The 17,314-nt window shown below is 40.2% G+C and overlaps 1 long non-coding RNA gene across 1 annotated transcript in view; it reads right to left on the bottom strand.

Moving 5' to 3' along the window:
• Positions 1-2,142: 2,142 nt before the first annotated feature.
• Positions 2,143-17,314, bottom strand: part of LOC142503925 (uncharacterized) — a 54,585-nt gene continuing 39,413 nt past the window's right edge. The window contains exons 2-3 of the long non-coding RNA XR_012804124.1: positions 5,101-5,290; positions 2,143-2,783 (exon numbers count right to left, since the gene is read on the bottom strand). This is a non-coding gene — a long non-coding RNA (uncharacterized LOC142503925). The remainder of the gene's footprint in view (positions 2,784-5,100; positions 5,291-17,314) is intronic.

The following is a 17,314-nucleotide window of genomic DNA, read 5'->3' as shown; positions in this document are numbered from 1 at the left end:
CCCCCTCCCCTCTGCTTCTAAACTGTGGCCAAACTAGAGTTCCAAAATTGCCCCAGATTTCTGCACGAAAAAGGTCCCATAGATTTTTGTATTGATATATATGGTGCAGTTTGTTTGTTCCTGTTTTGTAGCTGGAAGATTTTTAATACATCGTCCCCTATTCTACAGATTTTTCTGATGTTTTATGTATATTATCTTTATTTATATAGCGCCGTTAATGTACATAGCGCTTCACAGTAGTAATACACTTGACAATCATATAAATAACAAATAACTACGAATAACATATCATGGGAATAAGTGCATCAGACATAAAAGTAATATTGTGGAAGAGGAGTCCCTGCTCCGAAGAGCTTATAAGCTAATTGGTAGGGATAACGTACAAAGACAGTAGGAGGGCATTCTGGTTAGTGTGTCTGCAGGGGGCCAAGCTTTATGTATCGTGTATAGTATTAGCCACGGTGCTACACATATGCTTCTTTAAGCAAGTGTGTCTTAAGGTGCTTCTTAAAGGTGGATAGAGAGGTGCTAGTCGGGTATTGACTTCAGAAAGGTTTAGGGGCTATATAAAAAGAGTTGTTGTTTTTTAACGAATTTAAAGAGTGCTTTGCGTCAACAAACTAATTTCCCACCTAAAACCATTAGTAGTATATGTGGTACAGTATATAACTCTTTATTTTATTAGATTTGGCATAACTTTTATTCTTTGTATGATGTGGGTCATGTTCATACAAATAAATGCACTCAGAATGGTTTGCGTCTACTTGCATGTGTCTTTTATGCCAAGAAAAGTAGCCAGACAATTTTGGTGCATGCTTGCAATTTTTCTATACATATCATTTGCATATGTGCACCCCAACCGCATACAGACCAAGCCGCTAATCACTCCCCTCCCCCCCTCAATCCCATAGCATCGTGATTTGCTTGGTAAAAAAGTTAGCGCACAAAACATCCAAATCGGTTTTATAAGTTGCACAAGACGTATGAATTTGCTACTTTTCTGCCCATCACTTTAATGATAATATTGCATTTAGCAATCTTTTATACATAGGTCCCTTGGTTATGTCAGATTGTTTCTGGCTTCAACTTTCAAAATACATGCTAAATCCGAGGTGGGCAACCCTGTCGCCAATCGCCACAAGTGACGAATTGGCCATGAAAGTGTGGTGAATTTGAGTTTGCCAGCTCCCATAGTAAAATAAACTTTTTCCTGATGGCTTGTGCTGGTTTCCGCTTTCTGAATGAGTCAACAATGTGAACCAGCAGCAGGTGATAGTGCTGAGGTGAGGCAAGCAGCAGCATGTGGTAGTGCTGAGGTGAGTGAAGCAGACAAACAATGTGTGTTGTTTTAAATGTTCAATTAAGCAACCTAATTTCTCAATTTTTACATGGTGTGGCGATTTTCACTTCTCATTCGCCAAACCTGTGGCTACATTGAAAAATAGGTTGCACATCTCTGTGCAAAATTCTTGCATCACACTTGCTAGCATTTTATTTTTACCATGTAGCTTTCGGGATGTAATTGTCCTACTTTTATAATTAGTGCAACATTAGTGCAACAGTTCCTGAATAGAGATGGGTGAACTAGTCCAAATCTGTTTCCCAGATTATTCTGAAGTTGGCATTGAAAATGCGTACGTTCCGCAGTGTAAAATCCGCCGACAGATTGTTACAGCTTCAATCCGCGCGGATTAATCCAAAACCCCCACTGGATGCAATCCCACTGGTGGGTTTTAACAGTCCATCCGCGACTTCCTCAATCCTCCGACAGATTTTAAGAATGCAATCTGCGGATTCCTAAAATCCGTCCGCGCATCGTGGATTCCGCGGATGGATTGTCTGTGTTTAAAAGAAAATCTACAAAACGCAAATCGACATTTTTAAGACTGATGCGTGAAAATTCGAGGACCAAAGGTAACGAGCGATCCGCAGCGAATCGAAATCCATCAGAAAATTCACCCATCTCTATTCATGAAATCCTTAGATGTTATAGTAGCTCAGAGGATGCTAAACCTATAATCATGTAATGTTTGTATGGATGTTGCATATAAAAAATGTATTCTAGTTCATATTCACTTTACTTTATTCAAATCTTTAAATACATTTTTGTAGAATTTGCGATAAACTCAGACAAAACAAAAATAATATCTTAGTCATTTACTAGAACATAATAGTTTTTTTTTCATAGTTAGCACTACGGTAGGTACTCCACTATTCTGAGGCCAGCGTCACATGTGGTATGAATAGCCCAGATCGCTTCAACTCATTCCTGTTACAAGCACAACAAGTTCATTGTCTTTTCTTACTTTATTGAGGAAAGTGTGGATACACAAAGGCACTTGTGGAAGATGGTGTTGTGAGAGAATGTCTCTTATAGTGAATGTGCTTGATAGTAGGGAAAGGTGAAAAGGATAAGGCCTTGCCAGTAGAGAGGTAACAGAATGTACTCACTCAGCCAATGTTGGAAGTAAAAGGAAGTGTGAGGGAATTCTGGGTAGCATGAATAGTCTTGGGACAGACTATCTGGAAACAACCAAGATGGGAGGGCAGAATAACCCATTCTGAGAAGAATCTCAGAGGTTGCTGTAGCAACTCACTGGCTACCTGGTCACGGGCAGAAAGGGCAACAATTGATACATCACACAGGCACGGTGTGTGTATGTGGAACAAATACATGCAGCTGAACTTAAGGAGCTGACAAGCAGAAGGGGGTCAGGCAGAAATGTGATTCTTGTTCCATGATATCCACATTATCTTCAGCAGTGAAGAGGTTAAGTTTGCATCTGTAGATTAGATGAAATACTTTTGAATTGTGAATAGACAAATGTTATTAAAAAATAAACAGACATAAAATTATCACAGTCAACTTCAGTTTCCAGTGATTTACCAGGAATTTGTTTATTACTGAACTGTACTGTATTTGTTCTATGGAAAGGGCCTTTCATGCTCTTTTGCATATTTATTATATGTGCTTCTGCTATGTCCATACTGTATCATGCTGAGACATCTTAAATAAGTAAAAATCTTTATTATCATGCTGGTAAATGGGTAATGTTATTTTGCACATTTTCAGATGCCTACGTATGGTATGTATTATACAGTCTATTTTAGTTAATTCAGAGGTTTGTGTTTCTTTATTCTTTAATACCTGCATCCAATGAAAAAGTCCTGCTGCTTATCAACTTTATTAACATTTAATACAACTCTTCTAAACAGATAGGTTTATGCCAGCTCAATTCTAAAGGTTTATTTGAAGCATAAAGAATGGAGAAAAGTGACCTCAAGAGATGCACCGGCTAATTCATTGTGTTGTTTTATAAAACCTGGTATCGATTACCTATAAATGATACTAAAGCAGCAAAGGGACAAATATTTTATATGAACCATTTAATTTTAGTTGAGAACCAATGCAGCAATACAGGGAGCTTGAAACATACTGTGGTGCTACAGATATATTTTCATTAACAATTCTAAAAATATACATTGGGCCATATTTAATAAGAAGTGCTACTGTACTCTGTAAGGGTTTGTGAGAATGGGTCGTATGGGGGGTGGGAGTAATGTACTAATATAAAATGGTCTCGCCTATTTTTCCATGCTTGTTTTTCAATTTTGCCTGGCTTTTAAGACTTGATTTACCATCCAAATTGTGAATGAAGCAACTTCAGAGGTTTACTGCCTTTAATGTGTCCATTTGCAAAGAAAACCAATATATTTCTGTCCCCTTTGGAAATGAAGGGAAACTGAATTGGGGTCCAATAAAGTAGGCTGTACAGTATCTTCTGTCACTAGAAGGTGTCTTATTGAATAAAGCTGCAGAGTAAATATCTCCCTACATTGCTTCTAAAATAAAACACACTCTGTAAGAAATATAATAATTTCATCTACATTATAAAGTGAGGTGATGTGTAGCCAGTTTTAAAACATATCTTAAAATACCATGCCATATCCTGTATAATAACATGCCAGCTACTGTAAATGTTTAGGACATATCTGTTCAACATTCAACTTCTTCAACAGAATGATTTGTTCATAGGGAACCATAGACACTATCAAAAATACCCAATATATAAGAAGCAATCTTTCTTGTGCTAGAAAATATTTTAGTCCTATTTATTTGAATGGAACTGATCTCTTCACCAGCGCAGAGAAGATACATTCACCTTCCTTCGTTTACCTTGGGAGGTAAGATTTAATAACTGTCACTTTCCTGGCAATGTGGCATCATATGGGCACTAATTAGTCAAGAAATGCATGCAAATTAGATGATGTGCATTTTTTTCTGAATGGAGAATTCTTAATGAATTCATGTTTTTATTGTCTTAAATTCTATTATGTATCGGATAATTTTGCATTGGCAATATCAGAGTTTAATGAATAGGCCCATGTGTGTCCGTTAGCAATTTTGAACCTTAGACATTTCCCAGTGGCAGAAACCATACATTTTTTGTCACCCACCATGTTCCTGAATGGGGATCACCACTTTTATGGATCCCATACCTACACAGATGTGACCTAGTCACAAATTACGTAGCCACTCTCCCTGTGTCAAAGCTCCCTAAATCTCGTGAACCTTTCAGATCTCTGTTAAAAGGTTTTTTTTTTGTATTTGAACTAAACACATGTCTAGAAATAAGGTATTAGTTTGATTAGCTACAAGACCTGTTTTTAGAAGTTGACTTCTAACATCATCATATGTACAAGTAACACCACCAAATCATATGGCAATATTCTGGGTAACCATTACCAATACAGTGGCGGACGTCTTTATTCTCCTGCGGCCGTTTCCCGTGATTTTTTAAATCGCGGGCAGACGCGGGCTGTTTTCGGCCGTTTTTGGCGCTGCGGGCGCTTTCAATGTTAAGCGCCATTAGCGCTGAACAGGAGATGCGGCTGGCGCGTGGCCAAGTTCGGGAGAAACGGCAAACATCCCCGTATTAATACGGTGATGTTGGAGGTTTATAAGGGGCCGCGGCTGTACATTACTAAAGAAAATGATTGCTATGATGTAATAAATGATGACAATGCCTTTGCATTACCACTGAATCCTGCAGACACTGAGTGATGTACCAAGGAACATACAGATGTAGTAACACTTACTGTCCTCGGCTACCCGGACGAACAAGCAAAAGTCAGCGACGCTGGGGAAAGTGACGGCTGCGATGGAGCTGCGGGTGGTTCATGCTTCTGAATGAGAACCCCTGAAGCATTCATCCTTCAGTGGTGTGACTGCCACAGCTTTGTGATCCACACTTGGGAGAGGCACTGAGGACACAAAGCTTTGCTACATCTGTAGAAAGCAAAATTGGTACAAATTGCATCACTTTGTAGTTTTAATGTTGCTCATTGTGCTGTCAGTGAAATTAACAGTGTGCTAACATATATTTGAGTTAAGGGTAAAGGACACTAATAATGTAAACTGTATAAAACAGACACTTTGCTGTAGATTGTACATTACGGTAGTTGTTGTTTGGTACTAAAAGCAACAAATAAAGAGCTTTGGAGCTCATGTTCTGTTAACAAGAACCTGCAGTAGTTATTCTTATAGCTAAGAATTAAAACAGTACAGCAGTGATAGAATTCTTAGTCACGCACCGTGCTGGTAAAAAGTGAATAACTTGCTCTTACAAACTTTAGAGATAGCCGTGTTTAATCAACACAGCTTTTATGCATTTGCTTGTGATTCAGCCTACAGAAGTTCAGACAAAAATGACTTCAAAGATCTGAGAATTACACACTGCAGTGAATGGATATTACTAGTGCAGGCAGAAAGAACGCTTTACTGCTGCATTTTGCTGGGGAAAGAATGTATGACATTTATGATACTCTAGCAGAATATACCGATACATGTGATCATGTCACATTCAAATTAATAACATACTTTCTTCATGAAAAGAACACAAATGTAAGATGTACATATTTAGACAAGTCACACAACAAGCATGTAAGAATCTAGATGCATATATCAGGAGGGTACCCATGGTATTCAAGAACTGGGATTGTTCTGATCATGATAAAGAAATTAAATCTCAGATGGTAAAAAGCTGCACCTCTTCAAGACCCAGAAGCCATGCATTAAGAGAGTCTGAGCTGTCCTGGAAAGATCTCCTTGATTGTGAAAGGGTTTTTGTGACAAATAACAGGCAATAGGCAGGAATAGAGAAAAGATCCACAGATGAACAATTTGCAGTAAATACAGTGGAATAAATTACCACCCCACCACAAAAGACTGGACATACACAAGTCACAAATGTACCATGCAGAAATTGTGGTAATTCATATCCACAAAGGGCATCAGGCCCGGCTAAAGGCAAAGAATGCCGAGTATGTGGCAAAATGAACCATTTTCCAAACAATGTGGGACCAAACTGATATAAGACACTCGAAAAAGAGGGTCAGTCACCTATGTAGTAATAAAAAAGTATGCACAGCAGAGGGGAGTGAATCAAGTCAGGTCACTTAAAAAATAAATAGGGAAGACTACTGAGGATGGATACGTTTATGTGTTTAAAAATCAGAAAGAAAAACAATAACAAGCAGCAATAATCCTGGGTGGCACCTATTGCAATTGATTAAAGATCAGCAGTATATTTAGTGGGGGAGACCACATTTTATATGTTGAAACCACGTCCAATACAGCAATATTTAGCTGGAATCCCCAGTGCTAAAAATCTCAGTGATGACATCATTGTTTTTGCAGCAAGAAAATAATCTTATTGCGGTTTTTGAGAGACTACATGACAAAGGGCTAATCTACAGTATCATAGCAAGTGTGGTATTAAAATAACGTGTTTGAATTGTATGGATTTGTGTGTTTAGCTGATGGGGTGTGTGCAGATTCCAAGAAGGTCAAAGAAAATCAAGAAGCATGTGATCTAAATAATTCCAGTGAGATCTGCCATTTTCCTTGAATGGCTAATTACTATTCCTATTTTCTCTCAGACCTGCAGTTTTCACTACAAACTGAGAGAACTCACAAAAAAAGATGCACCCTGGTGATGGGTAAAAAAAACCCAACTATTTGCATTTCAATTTCTAAAACAAAGTTTGAGAAGTATAATTATAATGTCCTATTTTATGCCCCAATAATACACATAACTCATAGTGGATGCCAGTTCTTTTGGATTGGGTGCATAACTTCAACAGAAGGATAAACATATACACTATGTCATAGCATATGGCAGGCGACACTCGGTGACATGGATAGGGGACATTTTCCGAGAGTAAGAAAGTTTGGCAATAGTTTAGAGGTGTGAACACTCCTATTTGTAGCTGTACGGTAGCCCTATTCACACTCATAGCATTAGCAGTTTATAAGCCTTTGTACTGTAGTTACAATGGAACAATCCAAGTTTAAAATCATAAGCAAGAATAGAACAATGATGACTATTGTTGCAACCATACAATTGTAAAGTTGTCTATAAGTCTAAAAAAAATCAGGTGATTATATGTCAAGGCATCGTATACCAACAGAATCATTCTAAAGTCCATGAATCTCAAAGGTATTGTGCTGAATAATGTCAATTTTGTCACATATAATTCTGTCCCAAAGGCATTGTTCCTACAATACAAGGAATATAACAAGCTACATTGAGTTGCAATTGCATTTCTGGTACAGTATGTAATGGAAAAGGGCACACTTAAACCAAAACACTCCAAATAGAAAGGAACTGAACTCTTGTGCACAATTTCCCAGTAGCACTGGATGCCAGTGTAATTTAACGTTTAACTCGCATAGCAATACCAACATTGGTACAATAGCATATGTTATCGCTAGCACATAAAGGCCATCAAGGAATTCTAAAAATGAAGAGATTACTACAAGAAAAAAAAAGATGTTTTTCTTTGATAGATGCACAACCTGAAAGAATGATACAATGCTGTATTGTGTGGCACATTACAATACTGGATACCCATAAGGAACCAATGAAAATGTTAAACTTGCCTAAAGTCCCATAGTGCAATGTAAGCATTGATTTCTATAGTCCATTTCAGAATGGTGAATATATTGATGATAGTCATTCCTTATACCCACTCATAGAAATGATAAATAACTTCCTCCAAAAAAGTTAAACCTGTAATGGACAAAATATTGTCTTTATGTGATAAGGCATGAGTTTACAGATGTTCAATGCAAAAGGCTGTACAGAAAAAATGAAGAATAGCTCTGAAGATTCCAAATTCAAACATACTGCACAATGGGCACTAGATGCATTGATGTAGTTCATCACAGGGGTCACAGCTTGGGGTGGATGTCAGACCCCATTAAGGGGGCTTAATGGTACCTCATGGTGGCAGAACTGCTAGACCCGCAGGATGGAGTCTTTATATGTGACTGGGTACCTCTTAACGGCTAAATGTGATTGGATATGATGATGCTTTCTGCCAGTTAGAGATGTGTGAAGGGATGTCGTGGTTGTTAATGTTGCTCAATATGCTGTCACTGATATAAACACTGCTATCATCTATTGGAGTTAAGGCTACAGAACACATAATGTGAACTGTTGTAAAATAAACTTTACTGTAGGCTGCATTTTAACTTTGGAGCTCAAGTTCTGTCAACAAGATTTTGCAGTACTTATTCTTATAGTTAAGAGTTAAAACAGTACAATTTACCTCTTGCATCTCTGTGGGAATGTGTCAAGGTCTTTGCTCTAATTCTTGCACTGTGTATATCAGCTTGTGATTTGGGGAGTTTCAATTGCAGGAGTTAGGGAAATGTATCTAACTGCTCCTCTGTGTGTCATTTTTTTAAATCTTGTATTTGTAAAAAAAAAAAAAAAAAAAAAAGTCTGAGGTAGTGTCAACTCTTCTGGGCAATGTATCCCCTCATCACTAATCTATTTAGGGTAAATCTTGTGATACTAATCAGGGATTATTAATGTTAGCCCTGATCATTCCCCCAGGACTCTCTGAGTGGCAAGGGGAGTTAACGTCTATGAGGATAAATAAGGATTCAAAATGGCATATTTAATCATGCCCTCCTGATGTGACATGATATGTGAAGGGGTGGGAGGAGTTCCGTACCTCTCTATAAAGGAGTCCAGCCCACCTAAGGACAGTTCTTCAGTTATTAAAGGTATGAGCTAATGGATAGGAAATTATTACTGTGACAGAGATTGCTCTGCCATCCTGAGGAGCATCGTGGTGGGGAATATTGGGATAACAACGGAATGCAATGAATGTGCACCTAGAAAATACATGCAGGTCCAAGTCTACAAAATGACTAGCCCTTTCAGTGAATAAAAAATATGTGCCTCATTCCCTCCCTGGTTTGAGACTCGGAGAGTAAAGGAAGAAGTTAAAGTTATTGCAGTTTTCTGTGTTGAATAATTAAAGATTATTCAATAAATAGGTTTTTTTTTTTCAAAAAAAATCCTTTGTGCCCAATATCTTTTTTAATCCTCTTTAAGCTCGCTTATTTGCTGCCCTGCAGAACCTGTGATTGAGGGAAAACATCATTCCTATGATACACCTGCATAACTGGTACCTTTGTACAACCACATACACTGAGGGAGACCCTGTGGAAAGGGGGCTAAACTACGAATTTGCATCAAATGTAAGAACCACTTTCATATACTTGACACAGACACAAACATGGGAAATATGTCCGGCGTTTTGGTAGATTTCAGTGTGCTGTAATTTAAGTGCTGCCAATAGCACTGCTCACATTTCTACATACAAACATACTGATTCTATAGCAACTAAATGGATTGATCAGGCTTTGGCGTAAATACTGAAGACTAAGGCTACGCATATAGTGCCGGCGACTGCGATGCGACGGCAACAGTGATGTTAGGCTGCGGTCGCTGTAAAAATCAAATTGAGATGACTTCCAGTGATCGCGACCAAGCCGGCGCACCGCGCTTACTGTAAGCGCACGCGACGTTGCGTCGCTGTCACCGTCACTATAAGCGCAGCATTAGCCACAAAGGCAGACTGGCAAAATGCCCTATGCTACAATATAGCAGATACCCTGAATGGTTTCAGATTTTTGATTGTTGTCCAGAACAAGGTAACAATGATATCATGGTATCTGTTTACTCATTTTACTTTCCAGTCTACTGTCATTTGCATTGCTATGAAAGCCTTAAATGCAAGTTAATAGTTGCGGATGAAGCAAGTATAGCGCATATTTGCATAGTAGCTAATATTTCCATGTTTGTTCTCCTTTGTCCTGTGCTGTGCTCTTACACTTCCAATTTCCACAGCATTTCAGGCATTGAGCGATTTACATTGGACAACCCTGACCAGCACTTAGGGAAATGTAGAAGTTTACAAAGCCTCATGAGTCATTGTGACATTTTAAAATACAAAGACGCAATTTTTATGTTCTCTTCCATGTTGTAAAGGAGTATTTTGCTATGTCAAATATATATTTATGTTTCTCAGCATGAGTCTTAATTGATAGAAATCAGTGAGTACATAGCAATTTGTTATTCAGAACGTACATAATAAAACTGGAGGAAATGGCAGGTACAAGCTGGCATTTTACAGCTTTTATTAGTCAAAATGAGTCAAATTAGGAGGCTATGCATAAAACTCCAAGTCTATTTATTTTCTTCCTAGCTTGCAGTATGCATAGTAATTAGGGAGAAATTACCCAGTACACATGTAATAATACTAAGTGACCCACAACATATGCTGAATTTTAGCAGAGAATGAAACAGCGATACATTCTTATTACTACCAATTCCTAATTTAATTAAGTATTTCAGTAAGTTGGCAGATGTCATGCTGTTGTATATGTATTAAGAAATATACAGCCCTTATGAAAAAAATATCTAAGCAAAATGTAGGAATTGTATAGGCATTAAACACTACTGGCTTTATTTAAATGTTAATTTAAAAAAAATTACACTATTGTATTCAATAATATCTATAAAAACAATACATGTGAAGCCGTAGAAATGGGCAAAGTTCATTCAGTCCTACTATGCCCCCATAATGATATGGCAAAAGTCCATTAATTTGTTTGTATTTAATGAAGGAACAATAGTATAAGTAAAAAAAAAAAACATATATACTATATATACCTGTGTGACGGTGAAGGGGTAACCAGGCTCACTAATAAAGGTCAAGTCTACTTGGTTGCCCCTGATCCATGTTTTGGGGTCCTAGGGTGTCAGCTCTTGTACCTGCCTGTCATATATGTACTGCTGTGTCTGTATGTAAAATGTGCAACTATAAAGAATGTTGATGTTTTTGCCTTTCCAGGAGTGCCAGCAAGCAGCGATTGCTAGGCTACTGTCCCGGCCAGCTTAAAACTAATGCGGCTTCTGCCGCAGTTTAAAAACAGCTGCGGGCAGCGCGCAGCTATCTTCGGACGGTTTTCCCGTGCTTCGGGCGCTTTCAATAGTAAGCGCCATTAGCGCTTATCTATTGAAGCGGCCGCCGCGCGGGAAACTCCGTTTTAAACGGAGAGAAGCCCCGCGGTTAGCCCGCTATACACCCGGCAAGCTTTAGAATAAAGCTGGAAGGGACAGTATGAGGTTCAGGGTAGGTTTTGCAGAGAAACTCTTTACAGATTGTGGCTATGTAGGGGGGTTCCAGAGTTACTGGATACCCCAAAAATGTAGCTGGGAATAAGGTAGGATTCTCGGATACATTGAAGCACAATGCTCCGGTCAAAATCCGGCCCTGAAAATGTTCTTGCAGCTCACCGCCTTGAGTCCCTGCTTCAGCACAGACCAGAAAGTTTAAAGGGGCATAGGGGATCAAGGTATCCCCAGAACTGTACAGGGATTCCTAGTATATAGGGGGTGACCAGTTCATGCTCAAGTCACCCTGACCCTGGTATAGGGGTTCAGGGGGGTGCTCCAGCTATAGGATAAATCTGCAAGGTTTATTTTGTGTAAAAATGTAAAGTTAGTTTTTTTGCAGTGTGGCAGGGATATGGCTAGTGAGAATAGAGAGTATACATTCTTATTCTATCCCTGATACCAAAGAAAGACTTAGACATTTTTAGCAAGACACAGTATAAAAGTATAGTTTATTAAACTGTGTTTTTTAAAACATGCTTTGTGCACAGGACATCTGGGGATGAAAGGCCCAGAGGATGTTCAAGGTGTGATTAAATTATCCACATCCCCAGATCAAAGGGATGCAAGGTACCTGTCCATTTGGTCTACCCATACTGGCCAGAGTCTCTCACAGTAGGGGGCATGGAGGGAAGCAAGGGCAGAGAGGCCATATTTTTACCTGCCCCTGGGTTCAGTCAGATGTTTAAGAAACCCTATTTTTGTTCCTGATTTGTCCCAGATTGGTTGCTAGGGAAATTCCTCACGCTCCTGATAGGGAGAGAGAATTCTGGGAATGAAACTGAGAGGTTTTAAAAACCCTTACACAGCTCAGATTTGGCAGTTCTCTAAATTTCTCTCAAGATTTTAAAGTTTTCCAGATTCCCAACAGCAAGTGAATCTCAGCCCTTTGGAGAGATAGGGAGGCAGTGGCGGTTGGAACTGCATGGTGGTTTCAGTTCTAACACTTTTTAGGGTAAACTTGATGATAAGCCCCTACACCTAGGGAAGTATAGTTTTTTCAATCCTAATTCCCCAAGTAAATGTGTCTTTTTACTGTAAATTGTGTAACATTGTGCGTTTGCCTATTTTAAGTGAATAAATTACAATTTATTTAATTATCTTGTTTTGCTCAGTGAAATGATCCTGGTTTAAAGGTGTAATTGCCTGATCTCCCGTGACAACCTGGGATTGCTAATTTTGGAGTCAATCGTGGAAAATTATGGGTCTCCGTTGAGGAGCAGGATCGCTGAGTCCCATCCCAGTCAGACTGCCGGGGTCCTCTGTGTAAACCTTCACCTTTCCACATCATTACTCTTCGGTCTTCTTACGTGTTTTGCAAATGGTTACTTCCTCAGGAGTTGGCATTCTAACAAAACCCTTTCTGTGTTTACACACCATATAATTATCCCCTTCTCAAGATTTCCTTAAAGTTACAAGCACATGATAGGAACTTCAGAATTAGTCCATAAGACCCCTGGGCTACCCTGTTCTTACATTAACAGTAGCCCCTTGCATCTGATATCAAAATGTACTTTTTAATCCTGTGTGTAATGTAACTGCAAGTATAAAAATGTGTTTTGTGCACCAATAAGATGGACAAAGGAACATAGGGCACAACGGGTTTAGCAAATCAAACTCATTTATTGAGCCAACATGACGTTTCGACCATAATGGTCTTTATCAAGTGACAATGGCATATTTCTCTTATATTGTTTGTGCACCAATAAAGCAGAGCCAATGTCTCGTGACATGCAGGGCTGAGAAACACTTTGTGTTGCCTGCATGTCCAAAGAAAATGGCTGCTGCTGGGTCTGGAGGAAGAGGTACAGGGATTAAGGAGATGGTGTCCAGGGGTGGAGCACATGGTTGCCTCTCCAGCCAAAGCAGCGCCTGCCCAGTGGGAGAATCCTGTTGGCCAGGGGAAGCTACTGCCAAATTCCTCTGGTGGACGCTGCTCTCATTGGCCCCTTTGAACTTCTCTCCACAAGCCCTTTAACTTTCTAAACACACCCCAGCCCTGATTGGCCAATGTAGACGAGCCCTATGCTTCAGAGTGGTCTGTGAACAGTATCTGCGCTGTGATTGGTCACCAGCCACTTTACCATGCTTTCCTACGGCAACGTGGAAACTAAATAAGGGGAACCTGATCAGTGCTTCAGAGCTCATTCTGATCCTAACGTGTACAGTAGGTGATCTAAGCGTGTTCTTCTAGGCTTTGCTGGAGAGACCGTAAAACAAGTCTGAGAGCCTTGCTAGTGGGAAATTCAAAGTACTTTATGCTACGGGGTTATAGCTTTGCTGAAGAAGCGGAGAGCAGGACTTTTCAGCTAGACTTTTGAAAGGGCTCTGTAGCAAATTGTACTAGAAAGGTCTGGACAGTACCAACCGGACAGTGGAAGCAAGCAAAGCCGTTGTAAGGTTCCTAAACTTAAAACGGTCCGGAGACCACAGGTCAGCCGGCTGTGACTGGAAACAATGCTGCTCTACCTGGGGAGACTTCAAACCATGCCCTTGGCTGTTGGATTTCGATCTGATATCATATGAGTACTCAGGAAATTAAGAAAAAGACACAGAGAGTAATTCTAATTCTTCATCTCAACTTTATTGGAGAAAAGCAATACTATTTATACAGAGAAATAAGGTGTTAATTGGAGGCGTAAATAAGAGGCGTAACAATATTAGCATATTACTAACTAGCTCTTTCTGGGGACTTTCCATTTAGCCTTGGTTACTGTAAACAAAACTTGCGGTTAAGCCGATTCTAAGGAAACCACAGTACTGGCATACGACCAGCAAAATAATTCCACTTTTACTGAAAACAACAAGCAGAAGCTGGGGGTTGTTTTCTGCTTACATATATAAAAGTTCAAGCAGTCAAGATGGAGTTTCTGCTACACCCTTTCAGACCCTCCTTTTGTTCTCTAAAAGAACAACATTTTTAATCGCACTCATTTTCTATGACTAGCACGTTATGGCAGCTAAGGGATTCGTATAATATTTTAGTAAGTAAAGCTCCCTGCTAAAAATAAATGACAATACATTTTATACAGTTGCAATACGTAATACGTCCCTTAAGGGAGCTTGCCTAGTAAATGGAAAAATACAGAGTTTTATACACATAATGCTTAAAACCTGTATTTTCTTATTTACTAGGCAGGCCCACTTAAGGGGCATATTACGTATTGAAACTGTATAAAATGTACTGTCATTTCTCTCCAAACTATTCCTTTTCAATTACAGACAGGGGAACTCCACACTGAGAGGATCCAATTAGACATCATTCATACGCATACCATCGACATTATCCTGGGACTCCCATGGCTCTATACCATCCAAAACCCTATGCAGGGTTTCTATACCTGAACAGGTAACTCATCTTCTCCCAAACATTTATTCTGAATTTCAGGACGTTTTCAGCGAGACGCAATCCGAGGAACTACCACCCCACCGGTCATTTGATTGCCCCCTCGACCTATTACATGTTTCCATGTGTCTGCGAGGATGTTCTTATCCATTGACACTCCAAGAGACCAAAGCCATGAAGGAGTACATCCAAGAGAACCTACAAGGGGGATTCATCCGGAAGTCCTAGTCCCAGTCAGGTGCGGGTTTCTTCTTTGTCGAGAAGGATGGATCTCTCCGACCGTGTATTGATTATCCGAGACTGAACAAAATCACAATCAAGAACCGGTATGCTTTACCTCTAATTACTGAACTCTTTGACAGACTTCAGGGTTCCACCATCTTTACCAAATATGATTTACGGGGAGCCTACAACCTGGTAAGAATCCGACAGGGGGATGAGTGGAAAACGGCGTTTAGTACTCGGGACGGACATTGTGAATATCTGGTCATGCCATTTGGACTTTGTAATGCTCCTACTGTATTCCAGGACTTCATCAACAAGGTTTTTAGGGATCTTCTCAACCTGTACATCATTGTATACCTACTGTAGGTGACATACTGATCTTCTACAGAACCGTACGTGAATATCCTGGTCATGTCAAACAGATACTCCAACATCTATGGGAGAATCCTCTGTTCGCAAAATTGGAGAAATGTCAATTTTATCAGACCACGATGTCCTTTCTGGCAACATCATCCCCGACACGGGCCTGGCCATGGATCCAGCCAAAGTTAAGGCGGTGTGGGATTGGCCTCGTCCAACAACCCTGGAAGCCGTACAACCGTTCCTGGGCTTCGCCAATTATTATCCTAGGTTCATACAGAACTTCTCTTCTGTTGTAGTGCCCATTATGGCATTGACACAGAAAGGAGCCGATCCAGTTTTGTGGCTTCCTGCAGCCATCCACGCTTTCGAGAAATTGAAAAATGCCTTTTTCTCAGCTCCCGTGCTCATGCAACTCGATCTGGGTTTACCCTTTACTATTAAGGTGGATGCTTCTGATGTCAAGGGCCAGAGCAGTATTCTCACAAAGGAAGAATCCGCAAGCCAAGTTGCACCCTTGTGCGTTCTTTTCCAAAAATATCTCACCTACCGAACAGAATTACGATGTAGGTAATCGTGAACTGTTGGCCATCAAAATGGCCTTGGAGAAATGGAGGCACTTACTCAAGGGCACTAAAAACCCGATTACCATATCGACAGATCATAAGAATCTTCTCTACATCGAAGGCACTCAACGCCTGGGGTCGCGACAAGCTCGATGGTCCCTTCTCGTCTCTCGCTTCAATTTTATTATTTCCTCTCTACCAGGTTCTTAAACTTTAAATGCAGATGCTCTCTCTCATCAATCTTCTAAAAGCTCCGGACATCCGGCACGATAAGTATCATCCTTTTGGAATGGACCTTCTGGTGGCCAGGCATGCAAAAAGACATAAAGGAATTAGTCGCCGCATGTACTACTTGTGCCCAGAACAAAACTCCCCGTAACAGACCTCCTGGCTTGCTGCAACCCCTCCCAATTCCGGATCGTCCATGGACTCATCTGTCCATGGATTTCATCGTGAAACTACCTGCATCCAAAGATAGGAATACAATTCTGGTGGTGGTCGACCAATTTTCTAAGCAGGCCCATTTCATTCCCCTCAAGGGCCTACCCATTGCCACCAAATTATCTGAAATCTTTATTAAAGAGGTGTTCCATCTTCACAGGGTCCCCCAAGTCATTGTGTCAGATTGAGACTCACAATTTATCTCAAAGTTCTGGCGGGCCTTCTGCAAATAACTAGGGATCTCCCTTCACTTTTCTTCCAGCTATCACCCTCAGACTAATGGTCAGATGGAGCGGACGAATCAATCCCTCGAACAGTTCATCTGCTGTTTCATCTCAGATACCAAGGACAACTGGACGTATCTTTTGCCTTGGGCCGAATTTTCTCAAAATAATCTTCGCAACAAATCAACACAGGACTCTCTGTCCTTCACCAACTTTGGATTTCAGCCCTCAGCTCTCCCTACGGCAGGACCAAGCTCCGGGTTACCAGCAGTGGATAACAGGATTCTGCATCTTCAAGAATCGTGGGAAAAGATTCAGCAGAACCTCAGAAAAGCTATCTCTTTGTAGAAAAAAACAGGCAGACCGACATCGTCATGAAATGCCTACGTACAATCCGGGACAAAAAGAATGGTTGTCCACTAAAAACATCTGACTGAAGGTCTCCACAGCTAAACTGTCACCTAGGTACATTGGCCCATTTCCCATTATCGAGTCAATCCGGTGGCCTAATGCCTACGGTTGCCAGCATCCAAGGTCATCACCTTGAGAAAGGTCCCGTGTGGAGGACCGAAACGTTGGTTATTATGTCACACTAAATACAAAACTTTTTTG

Source organism: Ascaphus truei, chromosome 10 (assembly GCF_040206685.1).
Source record: "Ascaphus truei isolate aAscTru1 chromosome 10, aAscTru1.hap1, whole genome shotgun sequence".
NCBI lineage: Eukaryota > Metazoa > Chordata > Amphibia > Anura > Ascaphidae > Ascaphus > Ascaphus truei.
This window is presented reverse-complemented; position numbering and strand designations above follow the sequence as displayed.